The following is a 27,692-nucleotide window of genomic DNA, read 5'->3' as shown; positions in this document are numbered from 1 at the left end:
TGGCTGGATGGCATCACTGGCTTGATGGACATGAGTCTGAGTGAACTCCGGGAGTTGGTGATGGACAGGGAGGCCTGGCGTGCTGTCATTCATGGGGTCGCAAAGAGTTGGACAAGACTGAGAGACTAAACTGAACTGAACTGATACTGTATTGGTGTTTTTCTTCCTGGTTTACTTCACTCTGTATCATAGGCTCCAGTTTCATCCACCTCATTAGAACTTATTCAAATGTATTCTTTTTAATGGCTGAGTAATACTCCATTGTGTATATGGAGTATACATATACAGCTCCACAGCTTTTTTTTCCATTCGTCTGCTGATGGACATCTAGGTTGCTTCTATGTCCTGGCTATTATAAACAGTGCTGCGATGAACATTGGGGTACACGTGTCTCTTTCAATTCTGGTTTCCTTGATGTGTATGCCCGGTAGTGGGATTGCTGGGTCATATGGCAGGTCTATTTCCAGTTTTTTAAGGAATCCCACACTGTTCTCCATAATGGCTGTACTAGTTTGCATTCCCACCAATAGTGTAAGAGGGTTCCCTTTTCTCCACACCCTCTCCAGCATTTATTGCTTGTAGACTTGGATAGTAGCCATTCTGATTGGTGTGAAATGGTAAAGAGGTCAATTTTAATTCCAGTCTCAAAGAAAGACAATGCCAAAAAACGTGCAAACTACCCTACAATTGCTCTCATTTCTTATACTAGGAAGGCTATACTCAAAATCCTTCAAGCTAGGCTTCAGCAGCATGTGAACCAATAACTTCCAGATGTACAAGCTGGTTTTGAAGAAGCAGAGGAATCAGAGATCAAATTGCCAACATTTGTTGGATCATGGAGAAAGCAAGGGAGTACCAGAAAAAAAAAAAAATCTACTTCTGCTTCATTGACTACATGGAAGTCTTTTACTGTGTGGATCACAACAAACTGGAAAATCCTTAAAGAGATGGGAATACCAGACCACCTTACCTGCCTCCTTAGAAACTTGAATGGGAGTCAAGAAGCAACAGTTAGAACCCGACATAGAACAATGGACTGGTTCCAAATTGCAAAAGGAGTATGTCAAGGCAGTTTATTGTCACCCTGCTTATTTAACTTCTATGCAAAGTACATCATGTCAAATGTCAGACTGGATGAATCACAAGCTGTCAAGATTACTGGGAGAAATATCAATAACCTCAGATATGCAGATGATACCACTCTAAAGGCAGAAAGTGAGGAGGAACTAAAGATCCTCTTGATGAAAGTGAAAGAGGAGAGTGAAAGTGTTGGCTTAACACTCAACATTCAAAAAACTAAGAGCATGGCATCTGATCCCATCATTCATGGTGAATAGAAGGGGAAAGAGTTGAAGCAGTGAAAAATTTTATTTTCTTGGACTACAAAATCATGGTGACTGCAAGCATGAAATTAAAAGATACTTTCTCTTTGGAAGGAAAGCAGTGACAAACCTAGACAGCATATTTAAAAGCAAAGACATCACTTTGCTGACAAAAGTCCATACAGTCAAAGCTATGGTTTTTTTTCCAGTAGTCATGTACATGATGTGTACCATTTAGCATTTCCTTATTAATTTTAACTATTTTCCTTTCTTTATCAATCTCATTATATAGCTATTAATGACAAATATGGAGACAGATGATAGAGATAGTAGATAGGTACATAGATACATAGATTATCTTGCTCTGAAGTCCTGGCAGAAATAAAAGTAACTATTTCTTGTGTCTTTTTTTTTTTTTTCCTGCTAACTATACATCTAATAAAATACAATTTATACAGATCTCGGGTTTTTCCAATTTAGTTTCCAAGTATCTTCCAATGAATAAAAAATGTACAGGGAACAAGTAATTATGATGGATTAGACTACAAATAAAAACACTGGGACTTATTAAGGGAGTTAAACTATCATTTTAATTTCACCTGGCACTTACATGGCAGTCATAGAATAATGTTAGAAGTATCAGGGGACTAGTAATTGCATGACTCCCCAACTGGGGGTAATTTCAATAGAACTGGCAACGAGGGAGTCCCACAGCCAGTTGCTGTTCAGCAATGTCCAGGACTGACAATTCTCATTATCTTTCACATTTGTGCAGGTAAACTATTTGTAGGCAAGGTAGGCACTGCTTGTCCCTGATATATCAACTGTTACACAAGAAAACATTGAGAATATTCCTCAAGGTGCAGTATGAAAGAGAGCAGAGGCAAAACACTTTACCTGGAGAATATGTAAAGCCAAGATTTACCATCTAGTTTATGCTCTGTATCAAGAATTTTCCAGGGCTTTCACATCACTAGAGGCTATTTTAAATGCTTGATATGTAAGCAGAGGAACAAGAAGGCAGAGATTTCTTTTGCCTCATGTAGAGAAGATAATATGAGTGCTCTATTTAGAAATGTTGAGGCCAGATGCCTTCTTTGTGACACTGTTAACCTTCCTGTCCCTCCTGCTTAGCATCTAACTTGCCTGACTGCTTTAAAGGTAAAACAAGTGGGAAGAAGTCATGACTTGCTTACAGTGAAAGTGTGCAGATGAATATGTTGTGTGCTGTTTTGGATACTCTAGATAACTTCCCTCCTGGCAATGTATTCTGTTGTAATTCACCACTGCCCCTTTGCCTTATATTCCTGCCTAATAAGATGGATTTCATTTCCACAAATCCAGAAAGACCTCTGAGAATGGAAATGAATGAGTCACAATGGTTTTGTAACCAACGGACTTGCAATATCTTGAGAGAAATCCTGGAAAGATTTTGATTCAAGGACCAGAAGATTTTAATTCATGGCAGCAGAAAGGTTGCCTCTCTTTCTTACATTGTGTATACTTAACCATATGAATTAAAGGTAAGTTTTGGGCCACATTCTAGGTAGGTGACACACATTTATTTCAGTGTAGACACTGTAGTCTGAAGCTTGCCTCTATGTTAGCAAACATCAGTCACTAGCTAAAGATAAGTGAATTAAACTGTTATTGGTTTCCTCAATATGCTGCTGCTAAGTTGCTTCAGTCCTGTTCGACTCTGTGCGACCCCATAGATGGCAGCCCACCAGGCTCCTCTGTCCCTGGGATTCTCCAGGCAAGAATACTGGAGTGGGTTTCCATTTCCTTCTCCAATGCATGCATGCATGCTAAGTCACTTCAGTCGTGTCCAACTCTATGTGACCCTATGGACAGCAGCCCACCAGGCTCCTCTGTCCACAGGATTCTCTACGCAAGAATACTGGAGGGGTTGTCATTTCCTTCTCCAGCCTCAATATGAATTAAAGATAATGTCTGAATCATGTTTTAAAGTGAGGTTGGAGAAGAGTCTTGAGAGTCCCTTGGACTGCAAGGAGATCCAACCAGTCCATTCTGAAGGAGATCAGCCCTGGGATTTCTTTGGAAGGAATGATGCTAAAGCTGAAATTCCAGTACTTTGGCCACCTCATGCGAAGAGTTGACTCATTGGAAAAGACTCTGATGCTGGGAGGGATTGGGGGCAGGAGGAGAAGGGGATGACAGAGGGTGAGATGGCTGGATGGCATCACTGAGTTGATGGACATGAGTCTGAGTGAACTCTGGGAGTTGGTAATGGACAGGGAGGCCTGGCTTGCTGCGATTCATGGGGTTGCAAAGAGTCAGACACGACTGAGCGACTGATCTGATCTGATCTGTTACATAATATATAGAAAAGGAAATGCTTTCAGGAATATGATTCAAGTTAAGTGATAAGTGAAGTCACTCAGTCGTGTCCAATTCTTTGTGATCCCATGGACTGTAATCTACCAGGCTCTTCGTTCCATGGGATTTTCCAGGCAAGAGTACTGGAGTGGGTTGCCATTTCCTTCTCCAAGGGATCTTCCCAACCCAGGGATCGAATTCAGGTCTCCTGCATTGCTTTACTCTCTGAGCCACCAGGGAAGTCCTTATGATTCAAGTTGGGACCTTACAAATCTGTGTACTCTGTGTACTCCCTATCACCATTCCCAAAGTGAAAACAGGGTGCCAGAACTCTGTGTTATTATACTCATAGGTTTGATACTAATACTCTAGTATTAGAGTATTATATAACCTCTAATTAGAGGTTATATAATATATAGTATATATTATATATATATATATAATATATAGTTATATATATATACTAAATGCCTGGAGTAACAGGCAAATTTGGCCTTGGAATACGGAATGAAGCAGGGCAAAAACTAATAGAGTTTTGCCAAGAAAATGCATTGGTCATAACAAACACCCTCTTCCAACAACACAAGAGAAGACGCTACACATGGACATCACCAGATGGTCAACACCAAAATCAGATTGATTATATTCTTTGCAGCCAAAGACGGAGAAGCTCTATACAGTCAGCAAAAACAAGACCGGGAGCTGACTGTGGCTCAGATCCTGAACTCCTTATTGCCAAATTCAGACTTAAATTGAAAAAAGTAGGGAAAACCACAAGACCATTCAGGTATGACCTAAATCAAATCCCTTATGATTATACAGTGGAAGTGAGAAATAGATTTAAGGGCCTAGATCTGATAGAGTGCCTGATGAACTATGGAATGAGGTTCGTGGTATTGTACAGGAGACAAGGATCAAGACCATCCCCATGGAAAAGAAATGCAAAAAAAGCAAAATGGCTGTCTGGGGAGGCCTTACAAATAGCTGTAAAAAGAAGAGAAGCGAAAAGCAAAGGAGAAAAGGAAAGATATAAACATCTGAATGCAGAGTTTCAAAGAATAGCAAGAAGAGATAAGAAAGCCTTCTTCAGGGATCAATGCAAAGAAATAGAGGAAAACAACAGAATGGGAAAGACTAGGGATCTGTTCAAGAAAATCAGAGATACCAAAGGAACATTTCATATAAAGATGGGCTCGATAAAGGACAGAAATGGTATGGACCTAACAGAAGCAGAAGATGTTAAGAAGAGGTGGCAAGAATACACAGAAGAACTGTACAAAAAAGATCTTCACGACCCAGATAATCACGATGGTGTGATCACTGACCTAGAGCCAGACATCCTGGAATGTGAAGTCAAGTAGGCCTTAGAAAGCATCACTATGAACAAAGCTAGTGGAGGTGATGGAATTCCAGTTGAGCTATTCCAAATCCTGAAAGATGATGCTGTGAAAGTGCTGCACTCGATTTGCAAGCACATTTAGAAAACTCAGCAGTGGCCACAGGACTGGAGAAGGTCAGTTTTCATTCCAATCCCAAAGAAAGGCAATGTCAAAGAATGCTCAAAGTACCACACAACTTCACTCATCTCATAAGCTAGTAAAGTAATGCTCAAAATTCTCCAAGCCAGGCTTCAGCAATATGTGAATGTGAACTTCCTGATATTCAAGTTGGTTTTAGAAAAGGCAGGGGAACCAGAAATCAAATTGCCAACATCTGCTGGATCATGGAAAAAGCAAGAGAGTTCCAGAAAAGCATCTATGTCTGCTTTATTGACTATGCCAAAGCCTTTGACTTTATGGATCACAATAAACTGTGGAAAATTCTTCAAGAGATGGGAATACCAGACCACCTGATCTGCCTCTTGAGAAATTTGTATGCAGGTCAGGAAGCAACAGTTAGATCTGGACATGGAAGAACAGACTGGTTCCAAATAGGAAAAGGACTTTGTCAAGGCTGTATATTGTCCCTGTTTATTTAACTTATATGCAGAGTACGTCATGAGAAATGCTGGACTGGAAGAAACACAAGCTGGAATCAAGATTGCCAGGAGAAATAGCAATAACCTCAGATATGCAGATGACACCACCCTTCTGGCAGAAAGTGAAGAGGAAATAAAAAGCCTCTTGATGAAAGTGAAGGTGGAGAGTGAAAAATTTGGCTTAAAGCTCAGCATTCAGAAAATAAAGATCATGGCATCTGGTCCCATCACTTCATGGGAAATAGATGGGGAAACAATGGAAACAGTGTCAGACTTTATTTTTCTGGGCTCCAAAATCACTGCAGATGGTGACTGCAGCTATGAAATTAAAAGATGCTTACATCTTGGGAGGAAAGTTATGACCAACCTAGATAGCATATTCAAAAGCAGAGACATTACTTTGCCAACAAAGGTCCGTCTAGTCAAGGCTATGTTTTTTTTCTGTGGTCATGTATGGATGTGAGAGTTGGACTGTGAAGAAGGCTGAGCACCGAAGAATTTATGCCTTTGAACTGTGGTGTTGGAGAAAACTCTTGAGAGTCCCTTGGACTGCAAGGAGATCCAACCAGTCCATTCTGAAGGAGATCAGCCCTGGGATTTCTTTGGAAGGAATGATGCTGAAGCTAAAAGTCCAGTACTTTGGCCACCTCATGCGAAGAGTTGACTCATTGGAAAAGTCTCTGATGCTGGGAAGGATTGGGGGCAGGAGGAGAAGGTGATGACAGGGGATGAGATGGCTGGATGGCATCACTGACTCGATGGACGTGAGTCTCAGTGAACTCCAGGAGTTGGTGTTGGACAGGGAGGCCTGGCATGCTGCGATTCATGGGGTCGAAAAGAGTCGGACACGACTGAGTGACTGATCTGATCCAATCTGATCCTTAAAATAGATAACCAACAGAGACCTACTGTATAAAGCAGAGAACTCCACTCAGTAATCTGTAATAACCTAAACAGGAAAATAATTTGAAAAAGGATAGATATATGTATTTGTATAACTTAGTCACTTTGCTGTACACCTGAAATTAACACAACATTGTAAATCAACTATATGCTGTGTTTAGTCACTCAGTCGTGTATGACTCTTTGCAACCCCATGGACTGTAGGCAACCAGGCTCCTCTCTCCATTGAATTTTCCAGGCAAGAATACTGGAGTGGGTTGCCATACCTTGCTCCAGGGTATCTTCAGTCTGGGGATTGAACCCAGACCTCCCGCACTGCAGGTGGATTCTTTCCTGTATAAACCACCATGGAAGCCCAACTATAGTACAATATAAAATAATTAAAAAACAACAACAACTGTGCGTTTGAATCAACTGAAGATCCTGTTACAAAGCAGACTCTTATCTGAACTAGATCTGAGGTAAGACCTGGACTCTGCATTTGTAATGAACTGTCAGGTAATGATGGTAAAGTTGCCAAACCCTGGGCTAAACATTGAGCAGAAAGGTCCTCAGCACTGCCAGAGTCATTAAACAAAAGATCATTATAGCAACTGGAATTTTAATAAAATGAACCATAAAGTCAACTGGATTTGATTTTATATTTTGAAAGCTGACACCTAAAATATGCTTCAATGCATTTTCATTAGTATTGCTATCAAGCAGAAATTTCAGTGTTTTGTGCAGAAAGCTTCAACTGTAACTTAGGAAGAAAACATGGTAAGATTACAAATCTTGCCTGGTATAGTGCTTCCAATATTCATTTTCTTGAAATACTTTTCGTCAGGTACCCAGAGGGTTCCACTGTAGCACCAGGTACTACGTAAAAGAGAATTTAGGAGAACCACTTATCTCTCCTTCAAGATCTAGCTAACTAGCCCCCACCCAAGATATTTGGTTATAAAACCCAATAATATTTTTAAATAACCTACAGGTCATTTTGAACAAACTTAAGGTCTTATTAGGGACTAAGAAATTTTTTCAAATTTTTCTGAGTGCTTTGTGAAACCTCATTTTCAACTTGATCTTTTACCAAATCCCTGCTAGTGAAGTCATTGAAGACCAAAATTTTGCATCAGAAGATAAAACTGCTCTTCTGTGTGTGAGAATCTTAAAGCAATTTTTAAAAAGTTATGTTTTATTTCATTTACAGCAGATATTGTGCACCCAGACCAAAAACAAAAAGTCAGTGCAGCTGTGGTTTAGGAAAATTAACAGTCTCTCCCACGAAGCATCATTTTGACAGAAGTCTCAAGTAAGAACTTGGTGACAATATATTGTAAAATGTGCTAAACATTGAAAACAAATATGACTTCTTATGCAGAATTTACTTGGGGTCTCAGAAGGAAACACCATAAAAATTCATATATATATATATATATATACACACACACACAGTTTAGTCAGTTCAGTTCAGTCACTCCATCGTGTCCGACTCTTTGCGTCCATCGAGTCAGTGATGCCATCCAGCCATCTCATCCTCTGTCGTCCCCTTCTCCTCCTGCCCCCAATCCCTCCCAGCATCAGAGTCCTTTCCAATGAGTCAACTCTTCACATGAGGTGGCCAAAGTACTGGAGTTTCAGCTTCAGCATCAGTCCTTCCAAAGAAATCCCAGGGCTGATCTCCTTCAGAATGGACTGGTTGGATCTCCTTGCAGTCCAAGGGACTCTCAAGAGTCTTCTCCAACACCACAGTTCAAAAGCACCAATTCTTCGGCACTCAGCCTTCTTCACAGTCCAACTCTCACATCCATATATGACCACAGGAAAAACCATAGCCTTGACTAGATGGACCTTTGTTGGCAAAGTAATGTGTCTGCTTTTGAATATGCTATCTAGGTTGATCATAACTTTCCTTCCAAGGAGTAAGCGTCTTTTAATTTCATGGCTGCGGTCACCATTTGCAGTGATTTTGGAGCCCAAAAACATAAAGTCTGACACTGTTTCCATTGTTTCCCCATCTATTTCCCATGAAGGGATGGGACCGGATGCCATGATCTTCGTTTTCTGAATGTTGAGCTTTAAAGCCAACTTTTTCACTCTCCACTTTCACTTTCATCAAGAGGCTTTTTGGTTCCTCTTCACTTTCTGCCATAAGGGTGGTGTCATCTGCATATCTGAGGTTATTGATATTTCTCCCGGCAATCTTGATTCCAACTTGTGCTTCTTCCAGTCCAGCATTTCTCATGATGTACTCTGCATATAAGTTAAATAAGCAGGGTGACAATATACAGCCTTGACATCCTCCTTTTCCTATTTAGAACCAGTCTGTTGTTCCATGTCCAGTTCTAGCTGTTGCTTCCTGACCTGCATACAAATTTCTCAAGAGGCAGATCAGGTGGTCTGGTATTCCCATCTCTTGAAGAATTTTCCACAGTTTATTGTGATCCACACAGTCAAAGGCTTTGGCATAGTCAATAAAGCAGAAATAGATGTTTTTTTTCTGGAACTCTCTTGCTTTTTCCATGATCCAGAAGATGTTAGCAATTTGATCTCTGGTTCCTCTGCCTTTTCTAAAACCAGCTTGAATATCAGGAAGTTCACAGTTCACATATTGCTGAAGCCTGGCTTGGAGAATTTTGAGCATTACTTTACTAGCGTGTGAGATGAGTGCAGTTGTGCGGTAGTGAGCCTTCTTTGGCATTGCCTTTCTTTGAGATTGGAATGAAAACTGATCTTCTCCAGTCCTGTGGCCACTGCTGAGTTTTCCAAATTTGCTGGCATATTGAGTGCAGCACTTTCACAGCATCATCTTTCAGGATTTGAAATAGCTCAACTGAAATTCCATCACCTGCATTAGCTTTGTTCGTAGTGATGCTTTCTAAGGCCCACTTGACTTCACATTGCAGGATGTCTGGCTCTAGGTCAGTGATCACACCATCATGATTATCTGGGTCGTGAAGATCTTTTTTGCACAGTTCTTCTGTGTATTCTTGCCGCCTCTTCTTAATATCTTCTGTTTCTGTTAGGTCCATACCATTTCTTTATTGAGCTCATCTTTGCATGAAATGTTCCCTTGATATCTCTAATTTTCTTGAAGAGATCTCTAGTCTTTCCCATTCTGTTGTTTCCTCTATTTCTTTGCATTGATCGCTGAAGAAGGCTTTCTTATCTCTTCTTGCTATTCTTTGAAACTCTGCATTCAGATGCTTATATCTTTGCTTTTCTCCTTTGCTTTTTGCTTCTCTTCTTTTCACGGCTATTTGTAAGGCCTCCCCAGACAGCCATTTTGCTTTTTTGCATGGGGATGGTCTTGATTCCTGTCTCCTGTAGAATGTCATGAACCTCATTCCATAGTTCATCAGGCACTCTATCTATCAGATCTAGGCCCTTAAATCTATTTCTCACTTCCACTGTATAATCATAAGGGATTTGATTTAGGTCATACCTGAATGGTCTCGTGGTTTTCCCTACTTTCTTCAATTTAAGTCTGACTTTGGCAATAAGGAGTTCAGGATCTGAGCCATAGTCAGCTCCTGGTCTTGTTTTTGCTGACTGTATAGAGCTTCTCCATCTTTGGCTGGAAAGAATATAATCAATCTGATTTCAGTGTTGACCATCTGGTGATGTCCATGTGTAGAGTCTTCTCTTGTGTTGTTGGAAGAGGGTGTTTGCTATGACCAGTGCATTTTCTTGGCAAAACTCTATTAGCTTTTGCCCTGCTTCATTCTGTATTCCAAGGCCAAATTTGCCTGTTACTCCAGGTGTTTCTTGACTTCCTACTTTTGCATTCCAGTCCCCTATAATGAAAAGGACATCTTTTGGGGGTGTTAGTTCTAAAAGGTCTTGTAGGTCTTCATAGAACCGTTCAACTTCAGCTTCTTCAGCGTTACTGGTTGGGGCATAGACTTGGATTACTGTGATATTGAATGGTTTGCCTTGGAAATGAATGGAGATCATTCTGTTGTTTTTGAGATTGCATCCAAGTACTGCATTTCGGACTCTTTTGTTGACCATGATGGCTACTCCACACACATACATATATATAATATATTATATATTTGAAAATCTATGTATTAAAAATTCATAATATTCATACACACACACACACACACACACACATATATAAGAGGCAGTGATATATAAGCTGGGAAAGTAACATCTAATAAGAGATTTTATGGGTAAATACTTAGGGACTGTCTAACCTCTGCTGAACCTTATAGGTTCAGAAGAACTGGGCATATATGGAGAAATAAGCAATTTGCTGCAGCTGGAGAAAACTGCATATGGATGGAGAATGGGAAGCAGGAGATGCTGAACAGAGAATTTTCTAACAGAATTTTGAGTAGTTACAGAGAATCTTGTGTGCCTTATCTATTGTGGTGCTGAGGATTATCTTACAGCCAAAGAAGAATCATTAAACAAGTCCTCATAAACACTGTTTTCTAGAAAGCTTATATTACTAGAGGTATAGAGGATGGACTAGTTGGAGAAAGTCTTCAGGTCAGCTATCATCTAGGAGCTTATTGATCAGAAAAAAGAAAGATGCTGAAAGCCCAAACCAATCTGTTAGCAGTGGGAATACAGAGGAAGCACAGAGCATGTATATGTGTGTGTGAATGTATATTTGTGTGGGTAGATGGATGTGTATATGCATATTGAGTAATTGGATGTGTGGTACCTCAAAGAGTTACCTACAAATACTAAAATTGTGAATAGTGATGTGCTCCTAATGTAAGATACTGATGAAAAGTTTTAATATGCATATGAATAAATAAGAAAATCTCTACTACATGATGTAATTTTGAATGTGTCTTGTCAGAAAATTAATATGCTTTTTCGTTATAATTTTGGGAGAGATTTGTTAGAAACATGGCCTTGTCTTCCATATTTTTATGAATCTTCTAAGAATAAGGAGTGGCAGAATATACCAACCCAAATACATAACTTTGGCATCGGGATTATTTTTAAAGACATTTAAAAAAAACAGCAGATGCAAGAAGGGTATCTTAACTTCCTCTTTTCTTCCTGAAAATAGGAGATTAAAACTCCAATATGAAAGATGTCCTCTCTGTACCAGGAGAAAGGAAACTTTCTTTGATGGGAAGTCAAAGCCAAGAGTTCTCTGTATGAACAGAGCTTTTCAATTCTTATTTTTCTTTAACCTCTGAATATAGTTTAATTTTCCACAATTGTTTCTCCTTATTCAACCTAATATAATAGCGTGTAGGTTTTGCCATTCCTTTGGGGTTTCATCCCATATGAGGGTTCTTATGTAAAACATATAAACTTGTATGCTTTTCTCCTATTAATTTTTCTTATCTCAGTTTAATTCTCAGGCAAAACCAAAACACCCTAAAAAAGTAAAGAAAATGCCAGCAAAATTTGGGAACTCTATTTTATATAAAGTAAAAAGCACTATTAGAATATATGTTACCAGAGGATACTATAACTTCAGATGCATTTTCCTACCTCTCTTACTTTGAATATTAGGTAAATAAAATCAATATGAAGGTGTAATTTTTCTACATTATGTTGGTTTAATAGTGACATATTTATACAGAAAGGTGATCACAATAGTTTATGGATATCACTATTCCTGGGGAATGCTTAAATCACTCAAGGGTAATGGTAAGTGTGAGCAGAGGTTTAGCAAGAAATCAGGGAAAAAAAGAGATAAACCAAGTGCATGCTCTGATACCTCCACAGGCTTTCTGTAGGGTTCTAGAACTGATGAATGCAATGTCTTATGAGTGTGAACATACCCTAATGACTCCATATCCAGTAAACACAGGTTGCTGTTGTGTTTACTTGTTTTGCTTTTCTGTCTTCAGTTTGATGGAAATGCTGATTGAAAAATAAGACTGGTAAACTGTGTTTTTTCCTCTCTAGTAAATCTAGGGTATATTGGGGCCACAAAATTATTTCATGCCATCATGTGGATACAGTTATTGGGCTTTCAAATTCTGTCTATTGCTCATTTTTTAAAGGTTTTTGAATAGAGACTATCTGCCAAATTCCAATGCAATAGTTACATTCTCTCTCTCAAATAACCATTGATATATTCTTTTTTAAAATGTATAAAAGATAGTGGTGTTTAAGTCTAAGATGATGAATTTATCCAAACTCCTGCTATCAGGGGAAGATTTAAAGACAATAGGTCATATTAGAAACTGCCATATGAATTTTAAAAATGATAGTAAGAAAAGACATTGTTGAAAAAGAGAGTTGGGAAATGTAAAAGTATTCCCTAAAATGACTTCTTACTGAAGAGTGAGGTTTAAAATTTTTTGCAGAAAGTTCTCTCTGTGAATCTGACTGTGAGATTTTTTTAGCTCATTGCTTCTTTATAAACACAAAGCAACTTGGATTTACCTCATTTTCTCATACAACAGGGATACTGCTAGTCCATTTTCCAGCCCCATGTGCAAAATAATGGCTCATCTTGCATGCCTCAAAAACTTTTGAATTTAAATTAGGTCATGAAGTTGGTGGGGAGGAAAAAAATGCCAACATTTTTCAATGTTTTATTACCTGAGCTTTCAAATTACTTGAAGAAAATCACAAACTTCTCTAAAATTAAAGGTAGGCACAGCCCCCCCAATCATATTTTTGCCTATAAAATTCAGTTACATAATTATATAGGAAATAGTTATTTTTGAAATTTCAATTTTTGTAATTCTTCTAGTGTTTACATGAGTGATCTTGCAGAGGATGACCTGGTGACCTCTAGGGTTCTATACCCAATTTCTGGGGCCCTTAATCTTGAGTATTGGTTTCTATTAAATGGCTGAGTCTAATAAAGTGAACTGTTATACCCAAATTTTGCTTACCTAGCAAAGTTAAAGGAAATAGCATTATCTGTAAATTAGATAATTTTAATAGTATATTCCCTTAATTGCCATCTTTACTATCCTAAACAGCAAGAATGAGATTCTTAAGTTATTGATTGCATTAATGAACGTTTAACATTCTATTTCCTGAATTGTGATTCTCTTGGCTTGGGGCTTAGTTCATTCTCTCCTTGTGTGTGTGTGTTCTCTGGTTCTTTCTCACTCTCCTCTCTGTTTTTGATCTTTTACTGAGTAAAAACTATAAGCACAGTGTTAGGAATAATTCACTTGACAATCACACACATATCAACTGTGATGTGTTCCTACTCTGTTTTTAAAAGTATTTTTTAATTCAGTATAATCCTTACAACAATTCTAGAAAGCAGGGATTATTGTCATTGCCATTTTACAAATGAAGAAACTAAGAAATTAATTAAAAGTCAATAGGTAGTGAGAGATTAGGAATGTAAATCAAGTACATCAGCTTTCACAGTCATTGTTATTTTCATTATGTAATATAACTTTTAAAATAAACTGATAACTTGGATTTATCTCATATAAACATATAAACAAGGTCATGAGTTATGTTGTAGACAGTTTCCTAACGGAATAATTCTAAGTCATTATTTAATATAAACCAGTAATTCAACTAGTTTGTTAACCACTGTTTGTTCATTTATTCTATGAGTTCAGGGTTTTGTTGTCCAAGAAAATCCAACCCAAACTTGTAACCATTACCAAGTAATACTTGATCTGAATTTCAGTAATGATTTATGATTCTTAAGCCTTTGATACTAGCTTAATATTACTCTTCATTTTATTTGAAATGTCTCCTTTAATATTCATAACAATCCAGTATTAATACCCTAATATTCCAAATTAGAAAGGCAGGTTCATACAAGTTCACTGTTCACCTATTGTTGAAGCTTGGCTTGGACAATTTTGTGGCAGGGCATACTGGGGACCTTTTGAAGGAACTTGCATTATCCACCACAGTTTGGTCTCAGGTCAATCAACAGGGAGGGAAGAAGTCCTACCTATCAACAGAAGATAGAATTTAAGATTTACTGAGCATGGCCCCGCCCATCAGAACAAGACCCAGTGTCCCCCACAGTCAGTCTCTCCGACCAGGAAGCTTCAATAAGCCTCTTACCCTTACCTGTTAGAGGACAGTTCAGTTCAGTCCCTCAATCCTGTCCAACTCTTTTCGACCCGATGAATTGCAGCACGCCAGGCCTCCCTGTCCATCATCGACTCCCAGAGTTGACCCAAACTCATGTCCCTCGAGTCTGTGATGCTATCCAGCCATCTCATCCTCTGTCATCCCCTTCTCCTCATGCCCCCAATTCCTCCCAGTATCAGGGTCTTTTCCAATGAGTCAAGTCTTCATATGAGGTGGCCAAAGTATTGGAGTCTCAGTTTCAGTATCAGTCCTTCCAAGGAACACCTAGAACTGGTCTCCTTTAGGATGGACTGGTTGGATCTCCTTACAGTCCAAGGGACTCTCAAGATTCTTCTCCAACACCACAGTTCAAAAGCATCAGTTCTTAGGCATTCAGCTTTCTTCACAGTCCAACTCTCACATCCATACATGACCATTGGAAAAAAACATAGCCTTGACCAAATGAACCTTTGTTGGCAAAGTAATATCTCTGCTTTTGAATATGCTATCTACATTGGTCATAACTTTACTTCCAAGGAGTAAGCATCTTTTAATTCCATGGCTGCAATCACCATCTTCAGTGATTTTGGAGCCCCCAAAAATAAAGTCTGCCAATGTTTCCACTGTTTCCCCGTCTATTTCCCATGAAGTGATGGGACCAGATGCCATGATCTTCATTTTCTGAATGCTGAGCTTTAAGCCAACATGTTCACTCTCCTCTTTGACTTTCATCAAGAAGCTCTTTAGTTCCTCTTCACTTTCTGCCATAAAGGTGGTGTCATCTGCATATCTGAGGTTACTGATATTTCTCCCAGCATTCTTGATTCCAGCTTGTGTTTCTTCTAGCCCAGAATTTCTCATGATGTACTCTGCATATAAGTTAAATAAGCAGGGTGACAATATACAGCTTTGACATACTCCTTTTCCTATTTGGAACCAGTCTGTTGTTCCATGTCCAGGCCTAACTGTTGCTTCCTGACCTGCATACAGGTTTCTCAGGAGGCAGGTCAGGTGGTCTGGTATCCCCATCTCTTTCAGAATTTTCCACAGTTTATTGTGATCCACACAGTCAAAGGCTTTGGCATAGTCAATAAAGCAGAAATAGATGTTTTTCTGGAACTCTCTTGCTTTTTCAATGATCCAGCAGATGTTGTCAATTTGATCTCTGGTTCCTCTGCCTTTTCTAAAACCAGCTTTAACATCTGGAAGTTCACAGTTCACATATTGCTGAAGCCTACTTGGAGAATTTTGAGCATTACTTTACTAGCATGTGAGATAAGTGCAATTGTGTGGTAGTTTGACCATTCTTTGGCATTGTACTTCTTTGGGATTGGAATGAAAACTGACCTTTTACAGTCCTGTGGCCACTGCTGAGTTTTCCAAATTTGCTGGCATATCGAGTACAGCACTTTCACAGCATCATCTTTCAGGATTTGATATAGCTCAACTGAAATTCCATCACCTCCACAGCCTTTGTTCGTAGTGATGCTTTCTAAGGCCCACTTGACTTTGCATTCCAGGATGTCTGGCTTTAGGTGAGTGATCACACCTGGGTTGTGAAGCTCTTTTTTGTATATTTCTTCTGTGTATTCTTGCCACCTCTTCTTAATATCTTCTGCTTCTGTTAGGTCCATACCATTTATGTCCTTTATCAAGCTCTTCTCTGCATGAAATGTCCCTTGGTGTCTCTAATTTTCTTAAACAAATCTCTAGTCTTTCCCATTTTGTTGTTTTCTTCTATTTCTTTGCATTGATCACTGAGGAAATCTTTCTTTTCTCTCCTTGCTATTCTTTGGAACTCTGCATTCAGATGCTTATATCTTTCCTTTTCTCCTTTGCTTTTCGCTTCTCTTCTTTTCACAGCTGTTTGTAAGGCCTCCTCAGACAGCCTTTTTTTTTTTTTTTTTTTTTTTTTTGCATTTATTTTCCATGGGGATGGTCTTGATTCCTGTCTCCTGTACAATGTCCAAGAAGAGCTATCGCACGTCTGAGATCAGGGACAGCAGCTGAGAGGAGCAACTCCACATCCAATGAGCGGTGGCTGCAAGGGTGCAGGAGGGCTGAAAGGAGCTACTCCATGTTCATGGTCAGAGGGGTGACCTCATCCAAGGTAAGGAGCAGAGGCTGCGCTTTGCTGGAGTGCCATGAAGAGATACCCCACATTCAAGGTAAGAGAAACCCAAGTAAGACGGTAGGTGTTGCAAGAGGGCATCAGAGGGCAGACACACTGAAACCATAATCACAGAAAACTAGCCTATCTGATCACATGGACCACAGTCTTGTCTAACTCAATGAAATTAAGCCATGCCGTGTGGGGCCACCCAAGATGAATGGGTCATGGTGGAGAGGTCTAACAGAATGTGCTCCACTGAAGAAGGGAATGGCAACTACTTCAGTATTCTTGCCTTGAGAACTCCATGAACAGTATGAAAATGCAAAATGATAGGATAATGAAAGACGAACTCCCCAGGTTGGTAAGTGCCCAATATACTACTGGAGATAATGGAGAAATAACTCCAGAAAGAACGTAAGGATGGAGCCAAAGCGAAAACAATACCCAGTTGTGGATGTGACTGGTGATAGAAGCAAGGTCTGATGCTGTAAAGAGCAATATTGCATAGGAACCTGGAATGTTAGGTCCATGAATCAAGGCAAATTGGAAGTGATCAAACAGGAGATGGCAAGAGTGAACGTCAACATTCTAGGAATCAGTGAACTAAAGTGGACTGGAATGGGTGAATTTAACTCAGATGACCATTATATCTACTACTGTGGGCAGGAAACCCTTAGAAGAAATGGAGTAACCATCATGGTCAATGAAAGAGTCAGTCTGAAATGGAGTACTTGGATGCAATCTCAAAAATGACAGAATGATCTCTGTTCATTTCCAAGGCAAACCATTCAATATCACAGTGATCCAAGCCTATGCCCAAATCCAGTAATGCTGAAGAAGCTGAAGTTGAAAGGTTCTATGAAGATGTACAAGACCTTTTAGAACTAACACCTCCAAAAGATGTCCTTTTCATTGGGGACTAGAATGCAAAAGTAGGAAGTCAAGAAACACCTGGAGTAATAGGCAAATTTGGCCTTGGAGTACGGAATGAAGCAGGGCAAAGGCTCATAGAGTTTTTCCAAGAGAACGCACTGGTCATAGCAAACACCCTCTTCCAACAACACAAGAGAAGACTCTACACATGGACATCACCAGATGGTCAACACCAAAATCAGATTGATTACATTCTTTGCAGCCAAAGATGGAGAAGCTCTATACAGTCAGCAAAAACAAGACTGGGAGCTGACTGTGATTCAGATCATGAACTCCTTATTGCCAAATCCAGACTTAAATTGAAGAAACTAGGGAAAATCACTAGACCATTCAGGTGTGACCTAAATCAAATTCCTTATGATTATACAGTGGAAGTGAGAAATATATTTCAGGGACTAGATCTAATAGAGTGCCTGATGAACTATGGACAGAGGTTCGTGACATTGTACAGGTGACAGGGATCAAGATCATCCCCATGGAAAAGAAATGAAAAAAAGCAAAATGGCTGTCTGAGGAGGCCTTACAAATAGCTCTTAGAGGGCAGGCAGAATGAAAACCACAATCACAGAAAACTAATCAAACTGATCACATGGAACACAGCCTTGTCTAACTCAATGAAACTGAGAGCCAGGCCATGTAGGGCCACCCAGACAGATCATCAGGGGAGTTCTGACAAAACGTGGTCTGATGGAGAAAGGAATGGCAAATCACTTCAGTATTCTTGCCTTGAGAACCCCATGAACAGTATGAAAAGGCAAAAAGATATGACACTGAATGATGAACTCCCCAGGTCAGTAGGTGCCCAATATGCTACTGGAGAAGAGTGGAGAAATAACTCCAGATAGAATGAAGAGACAGAGCCAAAGCAAAAACAACACCCAGTTGTATATATGACTGGTGATGGAAGTAAATTCTGATGATGTAAGGTACAATATTGCATAGGAACCTGGAATATTAGGCCCATAAATCAAGGTAAATTGAAAGTGGTCAAAAAGGAGATGGCAAGAGTGAACATCAATATTTTAGGAATCAGTCAACTAAAATGGACGATAATGCACAAATTTAATTCAGATGACCATTACATCTACTACTGTGGGCAAAAATCACTTAGAAGATATGGAGTAGCATTCACAGTCAACAAAAAAGACCAAAATGCAGTACTTGGATGAAACCTCAAAAACGACAGAATGACCTCTGTTCATTTCCAAGGCAGACAATTCAATTTCAGAGTTAATACAAGTCTATGCCCTGACCAGCAATGCTGAAGAAGCTGAAGCTGAACGATTCTATGACAGCCTAAAAGGCCTTCTAGAACTAACACTCCAAAAGTTGTCCTTTTCATCCGTTCAGTTCAGTTGATCAGTCATATCTGACTCTTTGCAACCCCATGAACTGCAGCACGACAGGCCTCCCTGTCCATCACCAACTCCTGGAATTGACTCAAACACATGTCCATTGAGTCTGTGATGCCATCCAACCATCTCATCCCCTGTCATCCCCTTCTCCCACCTTCAATCTTTTCCAGCATCAGTGTCTTTTCCAGTGAGTCAGTTCTTTGCATCAGGTGGCCAAAATATTAGAGTTTCAGCTTTAGCATCAGTCCTTCCATTAAATATTTATGACGGATTTCCTTTAGGATGGATTAGTTTGGTCTCCTTTCTGTCCAAGGGACGCTCAAGAGTCTTCTCCAACACCACAGTTCAAAAGCATCAATTTTTCAGTGCTCAGCTTTCTTTATAGTACAACTCTCATATCCATATATGACTACTGAAAGAACCATAGCTTTTACTAGATGGACCTTTGTTGACAAATCAATGTCTCTGCTTTTTAATATGCTGTCTAGGTTGATCATAGCTTTTCTTCCAAGGAGTAAGTGTCTTTTAATTTCATGGCTGCAGTCACCATCTGCAGTGATTTTGGAGCCCCCCACCCCCACCCCCTAAAATAAATCCTGTTACCTTTCCATTTTTTCTCCTTCTCTTTGTCATGAAGGAATGGAACCAGATGCCATGATCTTTGTTTTCTGAATTTTGAACCTTAAGCCAACTTTTTCTCTTCTTTCACTTTCATCAAGAGCTCTTTAGTTCTTCTTCACTTTCTGCCATAAGGGTGATATCATCTGCATATCTGAGGTTATTGATGTTTCTCCTAGTAATCTTGATTCCAGCTTGTGTTTCTTCCAGCCCAGCGTTTCTCATGATGTACTCTGCATACAAGTGAAATAAGCAGGGTCACAATATAAAGCCTTGACATACTCCTTTCCAATTTTGGAACCAGCCTGATGTTCCATGTCAGTTCTAACTGCTGCTTCCAGACCTGCATGCAAATTTCTCAAGAGGCAGATCAGGTCCTCTGGTATTAGGGGGCTGGAATGCAAAAGTTGAATGTCAAGAGATACCTGGAGTAACAGGCAAATTTGGCCTTAGAGTACAAAATAAAGCAGGGCAAAGACTAACAGAGTTTTGCCAAGAAAATGCACTGGTCATAGCAAACACCTTCTTTCAACAACACAAGATAATACTGTACACATGGACATCACCAGATGGTCAACACTGAAATCAGATTGATTATATTCTTTGCAGCCAAATATAGAGAAGCTCTGTACAGTCAGCACAAACAAGACTGGGAGCTGACTGTGGCTCAAATCATGAACTCCCTATTGCCAAATTCAGACTCAAATTGAAGGAAGTAGGAAAAAGCACTAGACCATCTAGGTATGACCTAAATAAAATACCTTGCAATTATACAGTGGAAGTGACAAATAGATTCAAGGGATTATATCTGATAGAGTGCCTGAGGAACTATGAAGGAAGGTTCATGACATTGTACAGGAGGCAGTGATCAAGACCATCCCCAAGAAAAAAAATGCAAAAAGGCAACATGGTTGTCTAAGGAGGCCTTACAAATAGCTGAGAAGATAAGTGAAAGCTAAAGGAGAAAAGGAAAGATATACTCATTTGAACTCAGAGTTCCAAAGAATAGCAAGGGGTGATAAGAAAGCCTTCCTCAGTGATCAATGCCAAGAAATGTAGGAAAACAATAGAATGGCAAGACTAGTGATTACTTCAAGAAAATTTAGAAGATTAAGTGAGATGAATATCCAGTGTCATTAAAATGAGAAATTCAAAGGCTAACTTCTCTGTTTCTTTGTATGCCTTTTGTTTCATGCCCCTAAAGTTCACCTATTTTGAAAACACTTCTGTTGTTCATATTATATCAATTCTATTTCTGTATTTTATTAAAATTGTCTAAAATTATCTATATTCATACAATTTCCTGATCACAATTAGTATATGCCTTTGCATATTCAATAGCATCTTGCACTTCTCTAAGAAGCTTGTCAATCTTTCCATAAAATAGAACTGTCACTCTTCTCTCTCTTACATGTCAACATACAGTCCAAAGGGTATTGCTTACTGAAAAAAGGTGAAAGTGAATTCTACCTTTCTCTGATGATTTGTCTTGCTCTTGCTTTTTTTTGGGCACATGGTTACTCCATGTGCCAAAAGAAGTGATAGATAAAAATATGAATGATGTGTATAGACATCATATTTGCCATAAGCATCTATCATCATCCTCTCAGGAGTAAAACAATATATATTCATTATATCAGGAATTTCTTTCCAAATAAACTGTGTTTGCAATGACGATTGTTTTTGTGACAGTTAATTTTAACTTTTCTGGTATCCAATCTTCTCTGACCTTTATTACTGAAATATGAGTCACCACTAAACTATATTTATGTTACGTGTTAATACAGCCCATTAACTGGCATTAACTTCTATAGCTGCTCATGTAATAGGCTAGATTACTGCAGACTTTAGTGGATGAATTGGAAGCTCTAAATATAATATGAAAGCAAAAATAGGATGTGTCCAAAATAGGAGATTAGTCAAATAAATGAATTACATAAATCCTTATGATATAGCAATGTACAATTGTTAAGAACTATAATGCAAAACACAGTATATTTGAAGATAGAATATTCACGCAAACCAGAAGTTCTATATATGAGACACACAATTGCATTCTTCTTTTCCCTATCAGATGTTACCACATTTCAAGAACTGTAAAGGGTCAAAGATATTCCCCTGCTTTAAAAATAACATGTTAGCTTGCTACAGTTTTGTGGATTCTTGAAGAAGAGAGAAGATTATTAGGAAAGAAAAAGGGACTTTTTATTTATGATATAGTCAGCAACGTGAGCTTATTGTCCCCATTATCTCTTCTTGCTTCCCGGGTCCCAAAGAAGTTACGTAGATCTTGGAAAGAAGTTGCATGTGCCATTTGCCTTTTTAATGAGTAACTCAGCTCAGGAAACTACAATATTTTGAGGTGTTTTATGGAAAACCTGCCCAATCTTTGCTTTACTAGCAGAGATTATCTTTATTACTCTTGGGAGCAAGTAAATCTGTTCTCTGTCCCAGAAGCAGATACAATCTCTATCTTTCAAAACTGACTACTCTACAGAAATCCTTGAAAACATTCCAGAATAACAACTTGTCAATGTTCTGCTCAAAAGACATTCAAAAAGAAGAGAGACTAAAGAGATTGTCTTCTGATACCACTAAGTTAAATTGTTCTTAACATCTGTCCTGCTTTAGTTCTACTTTATAAACCACCTGATGTATCACTAAACAATGCATAATTGCTTGCTTTGAAATTAAAATTAATGGAGCATTCAGTGCTTTTTTGTTATTTTTTTAATCCACATTAAATCTTATCCAAGACTTATCCAAGTCCATATATGTAGCTATAGCCTATTCACTACCAGTGCTGTGTAATATTCCTTGTTTGGGTGTGTCAGAACTTATGTATTCCTTGCATTTATTCATTTGGCTTATTTTCATTTATTGTTTATATGAAAATATTTTGAGTCTTTTGAGAAAGTCTCCTAGTACATATATTCAGGAATTTATCTAGAGCATTTTAATAGGAGAGGGAGTGTTAAAACACTTTAGACTTACAATGAATGTCACCATATACTTCAGTGTTTTCTCAATGGGTTAAAGTTTGAAAATATCTTTACTTTTTATTAATGTTCATTATTTGAATACCTACATTGGGTAGAAATTTCAGGTGCTTAGCATTTTTGTCAAAATATGGTATTCCTGCCTAATTCTTTTGCCCATTTTCTATGATTTTTTTTTTTCTTATAAATTCATCAGAATTCTTCACATTTTCTTGGTACTAATTAATAATGGTCAATGATATATTTGGAACTAAGGTCCCCAATTCATGGCTTGCCTTTTCATCTTCATTTTCTTTTATTTCACTTCATTTGATATCTTTTACTATGCTTCATAATCAATGTCTTATTAAGAAGTCCTACTGACTTTCATCTATCACATGAAAATAGATATGATTTACAAATTTTACATTGATTTTAGTTTTCATAAAATATATATATTTATGTATCTATAATATATATATACATGCCTGTATATAACCAACTTCTCATGTCTATTCTTTCTCCATAGATCTACAATAGCAAGCCTATCAAGTACAACTGTCCATACATATATGAGTCTTTCAGTGGGCTCCTTTTGGTTACATTAATCTATTTATCTATTCCTATTCCATATACAAAATTAATGACCATAGTTTATAATAATAATTGGCATTAAATTAGGCAAATATTTCCATCTGGTCCTGTGTCTTCAGGGAAATTTTGTCTCTTTTGGCTCTCTTTTCCATATAAACTTTAGAATCATCTTATAATGATTCTTATGTGAGGTATGCTCACATATCCACCCGAAAGCATAAATTAAGATTCTATTTAAATAGCTTTGAAAATATAGGATAGTTTAGGAACAATGGAAATTTTAAAAATATGTTCCTTTGATTACTTGAACATAACATGCATCTTCATCAACATATTTTCTCTTGTATATTTTAATGAAAATTATGATAGTGTCTATAAGAGCTTGAAAGTGTTTAGTTAGAATTATTTCTAGTTACTTTGTATTTTTGATGTAATTTAAATTGTGTCTTTGAAATTTCATATTCTAAATGCTTGTTGTTGATACATAAAAATGTAACTGAGTTTTGTATATTGCTTCTGTACCTATCAGACTATTAGTTTTAACTATTAATCTGTAGTTTCTTCTGAATTTTCTATATACATATTAGGTAATCTATGATATATCTATGATAATGAGAGTTTTAAAAATTGTTTTCTATTTTCAATAACTTTGCTTCTTTTTATCTTTTTTAGACTGTCTTGAATATTCTGTATGTTACAGAATAGAATGCTGTTAGCGGGCATCACCAACTTTTTCCTGAATTTGAAGACAATTGCTTGCAGCATTCATGCTTAGTTATTGTAATTTTAACAGTTTTTTGGTAAGTAACTCTTAGGCAGTTTAGAGACGTTTTTCCCTTTTCATAAATTGCTGTAAGTTTGATTTATGTTTATTCTTTTATTTTTATTTTTGTCAAGAATGTGCATTTATCTACTTGTTCATTAGTACATATCCAATGCTTGAAAGAATGACTAGCATATAGTAAATGTTGAACTGGATACTGAATTTTAAACATTTTTTTCTGCATTTATTTTGATAATCACATAATTCTTCACATTAATCTACAAATATACTCAACTATATTATTATATTTTCTAATGTTAAGTTACCCTTGCACTTCTAAATATTTCTATAGAGGAGAAGAGGCTAAGAGGTATGGCAGATTTATCTGTGGCTATACAATTGCACTCATGTCACATAAAGTAATGCTCAAAATTCTCCAAGCCAGGCTTCAGCAATACGTGAACAGTGAACTTCCAGATGTTCAAGCTGGTTTTAGAAAAGGCAGAGGAACCAGAGATCAAATTGCCAATATTTGCTGGATCATCAAAAAAGCAAGAGAGTTCCAGAAAAACATCTATTTCTGCTTTATTGACTATGCCAATGCCTTTGACTGTGTGGGTCACAATAAACTGTGGAAAATTCTGAAAGAGATGGGAATACCAGACCACCTGACCTGCCTCTTGAGAAACCTGTATGCAGGTCATGAAGCAACAGTTAGAACTGGACATGGAACACAGACTGGTTCCAAATAGGAAAAGGAGTACATCAAGGCTACATATTGTCACCCTGCTTATTTAAATTATATGCAGAGTACATCATGAGAAATGCTGGGCTGGAAGAAGCACAAGCTGGAATCAAGATTGCCAGGAGAAATATCAATAACCTCAGATATGCAGATGACCCACCCTTATGGCAGAACTAAAGAGCCTCTTGATGAAAGTGAAAGTGGAGAGTAAAAAAGTTGGCTTAAAGCTCAACATTCAGACTTTATTTTTTTGGGCTCCAAAATCACTGCAGATGGTGACTGCAGCCATGAAATTAAAAGACGCTTACTCCTTGGAAGGAAAGTTATGACCAACCTAGATAGCGTATTCAAAAGCAGAGACACTACTTTGCCAACAAAGGTCCGTCTAGTCAAGGCTATGGTTTTTCCAGTGGTCATGTATGGATGTAAGAGTTGGACTGTTAAGAAAGCTGAGCGCCAAAGAATTGATATTTTTGAACTGCGGTGTTGGAGAAGACTCTTGAGAGTCCCTTGAACGGCAAGGAGATCCAACCAGTCCATTCTGAAGGAGATCAGCCCTGGGGTTTGTTTGGAAGGAATGATGCTAAAGCTGAAACTCCAGTACTTTGGCCACCTCATGGGAAGAGTTGACTCATTGGAAAAGACTCTGATGCTGGGAGGGATTGGGGGCAGGAGGAGAAGGGGACGACAGAGGATGAGATGGCTAGATGGCATCACTGACTTGATGGACGTGAGTCTGAGTGAACTCCGGGAGTTGGTGATGGACAGGGAGGCCTGGTGTGCTGCGATTCATGGGGTTGCAAAGAGTTGGACACGACTGAGTGACTGAACTGAACTGATACAAAATTTTCAGCAAAAGATATTCTTTTTACAAGAAGGATATGGCATCAAGCTGGGACAATTGTTTTAAGATATTATGATATTTTCTTTTTTCCCCCCTCAGTTTTGTAATGCAGAAAGGTAGAAGATGGGATACATTACTATAAAGAAATTAAAATGTATTCATTGCCTTCTCAATATTTAGTTTCCAAACAAGTACATGAAAAGATAGACTTATAGAGTAAAGTTTAAAACTTCAGTTCTATCAATCAATGTGTTAGAACTAGCTGTAATGCACATCAACTATGCAGACAGAGTCAACGATACTGTTTGTCTTAAAAGGGGATGTGTAGTAAAGCACCCTAAAATTATATTTTTAGCTTTTCTTGTTCCCCATGAATAAAGTATTAGAAAAAAACATAAAAGAGCTTAAATTTATTCTGCCTTATTAATAATATTGCTACATAGTTTTTCATTCTAAACCTGAGATTGTAAATGGTCTTGCTGTTTGAGGCATGTTTATTTCTTCTATATGGCATTTCTTATGTCTAATCCTTTCTTAGAACATTTACTGAGTTTTTTCCCTTTGAATATTCCTCTGCCTGGTTATGTCCTTACATTTATGAAAAGAAACCAGATCTTTTTCTTGCTCTGTAACTCAGAGATAACAGATGCATCATAATGAAGTCATCCTTTAACTACTTACATGTGAAAAGACGTAAATATCACCTGCCCCCCCCTCCAACCTCCGCCCCGACACACATACACAGTGGCCTTCTTGACATATTTTCCAGGCTCTTTGATTATCAGGGAAGTGTTTCTAAATTCAATATTTACAATTTAATTAGCTTCATAGCAAATTAAATCTATGATATTATTATTGCTGACTGCGTTCTCAATCACTTTGGTTGTGTCCAACTCTTTGTGACCTTATGGACTGGAGCCTGCCAGGCTCCTCTGTCCAAGGGATGCTCCAGGCAAGAATACTGGAGTGGGTTGCCATTCCCATCTCCAGGAGATATTCCTGACCCAGGGATTGAACCCACATCTCTTATGTCTCCTACACTGACAGGTGGGTTCTTTACCACTAGCACCACCTAGGAAGACTTATTGACTACTTTTATTTTAATGACAGAGATTCAGCCTAGAAGCATGTGTTTATTTAACATTATCAGTGGTTAATTATAGAAAGAAGAATAAAAGTAGACCATATGTAATATCACTTTTTGGTAAATACATAAAAAACAATCTGTAGCAGATGTAAAGTTGCTTGTATAATTTCTTTGGTTCTGATTAAAATTTGTAATGTGATTATTAATGTTTCCTAACTATCATATATGTTCAACAAAAAGTCCTTTAGGGATATTATAATTCAGGCAATTCTAACCATGGGCAAAGTATCAAACTGGGTAATATAGATATATATATATAGATATATATATAGTCAATTCAACACTCATATCACACTTTAGGTCCTTTCCAAGTTCTAATCCCTAAGTTTCACTGCTTCTCTCCGTCTGGACCCAGTTCTCCTGCTTCCCCATTTATTGTGGCAAAGCCTGCCTAGGTACCTTGTTCATACTTGGATAAGACTCACTGCATTTGATATCTTCTTTGGAGGTATCTGCATTTAGTAGAGACCTATGACTTGTATGCCCAATATTTTCCCTTTCAACAAAATGTTGGTTGTGCAAAAGTCCATTTAAAATACCTTTCTGTACTTGCTGGTCACCATTAAGGAACTAGAAGGGTAAAGTGCAAAAAAAAAAAAAATAATAATAATAAATAAATAAATAAATAAAAGCATCCTTTAATAGTGTATTCAAACTGAACCTCAAAGACAAGAACATTTCTGAGATACCTTGTTTGAAAGATGGGAAGACTGATGATGTAGGATCTCTGTAATATTTCATTGTCAGTTTCATTTTCAATGACACCAAGTATAATTTATTTGTCCTCTCTCTAGGAGCAACATTATTTAAGCAAAATTTCTCTCACATTGGTAATCAGATATTTCTCCTGAACACTATTCCCAAGGGTGGTGATACAGAATATGTAGTTGACTCAGTAATACTGATTTGGGAAGGAGGTGGGAGGGACAAAATGTTGATTGCATCTTTTATACTTTTCCTTTGATATTCTCTCTCCTAAAACATCTTGCTTAAGATTCTATCAAGTGACTCCAGCACTTATGACTCCAGAGTTAAATGACTCCAGCAATAGTCTAGAAAACAAAGTTAAATTTCTGGGGCAAATT

The 27,692-nt window shown here is 38.0% G+C and overlaps 1 long non-coding RNA gene across 1 annotated transcript; it reads left to right on the top strand.

The window, feature by feature from the left end:
• The first annotated feature begins 16,475 nt into the window (after nt 1-16,475).
• Nucleotides 16,476-24,950, top strand: LOC129622400 (uncharacterized). The gene is made up of 3 exons (XR_008699961.1): nt 16,476-16,627; nt 23,781-23,908; nt 24,313-24,950. It is a non-coding gene; the product is annotated as an uncharacterized LOC129622400 (long non-coding RNA).
• The last annotated feature ends 2,742 nt before the right edge of the window (nt 24,951-27,692 follow it).

This window comes from Bubalus kerabau, chromosome 11 (assembly GCF_029407905.1).
Source record: "Bubalus kerabau isolate K-KA32 ecotype Philippines breed swamp buffalo chromosome 11, PCC_UOA_SB_1v2, whole genome shotgun sequence".
Classification (NCBI taxonomy): domain Eukaryota; kingdom Metazoa; phylum Chordata; class Mammalia; order Artiodactyla; family Bovidae; genus Bubalus; species Bubalus kerabau.
Note: the sequence above shows the minus strand (reverse complement) of the source record. Positions and strands in the feature narration are given on the sequence as shown.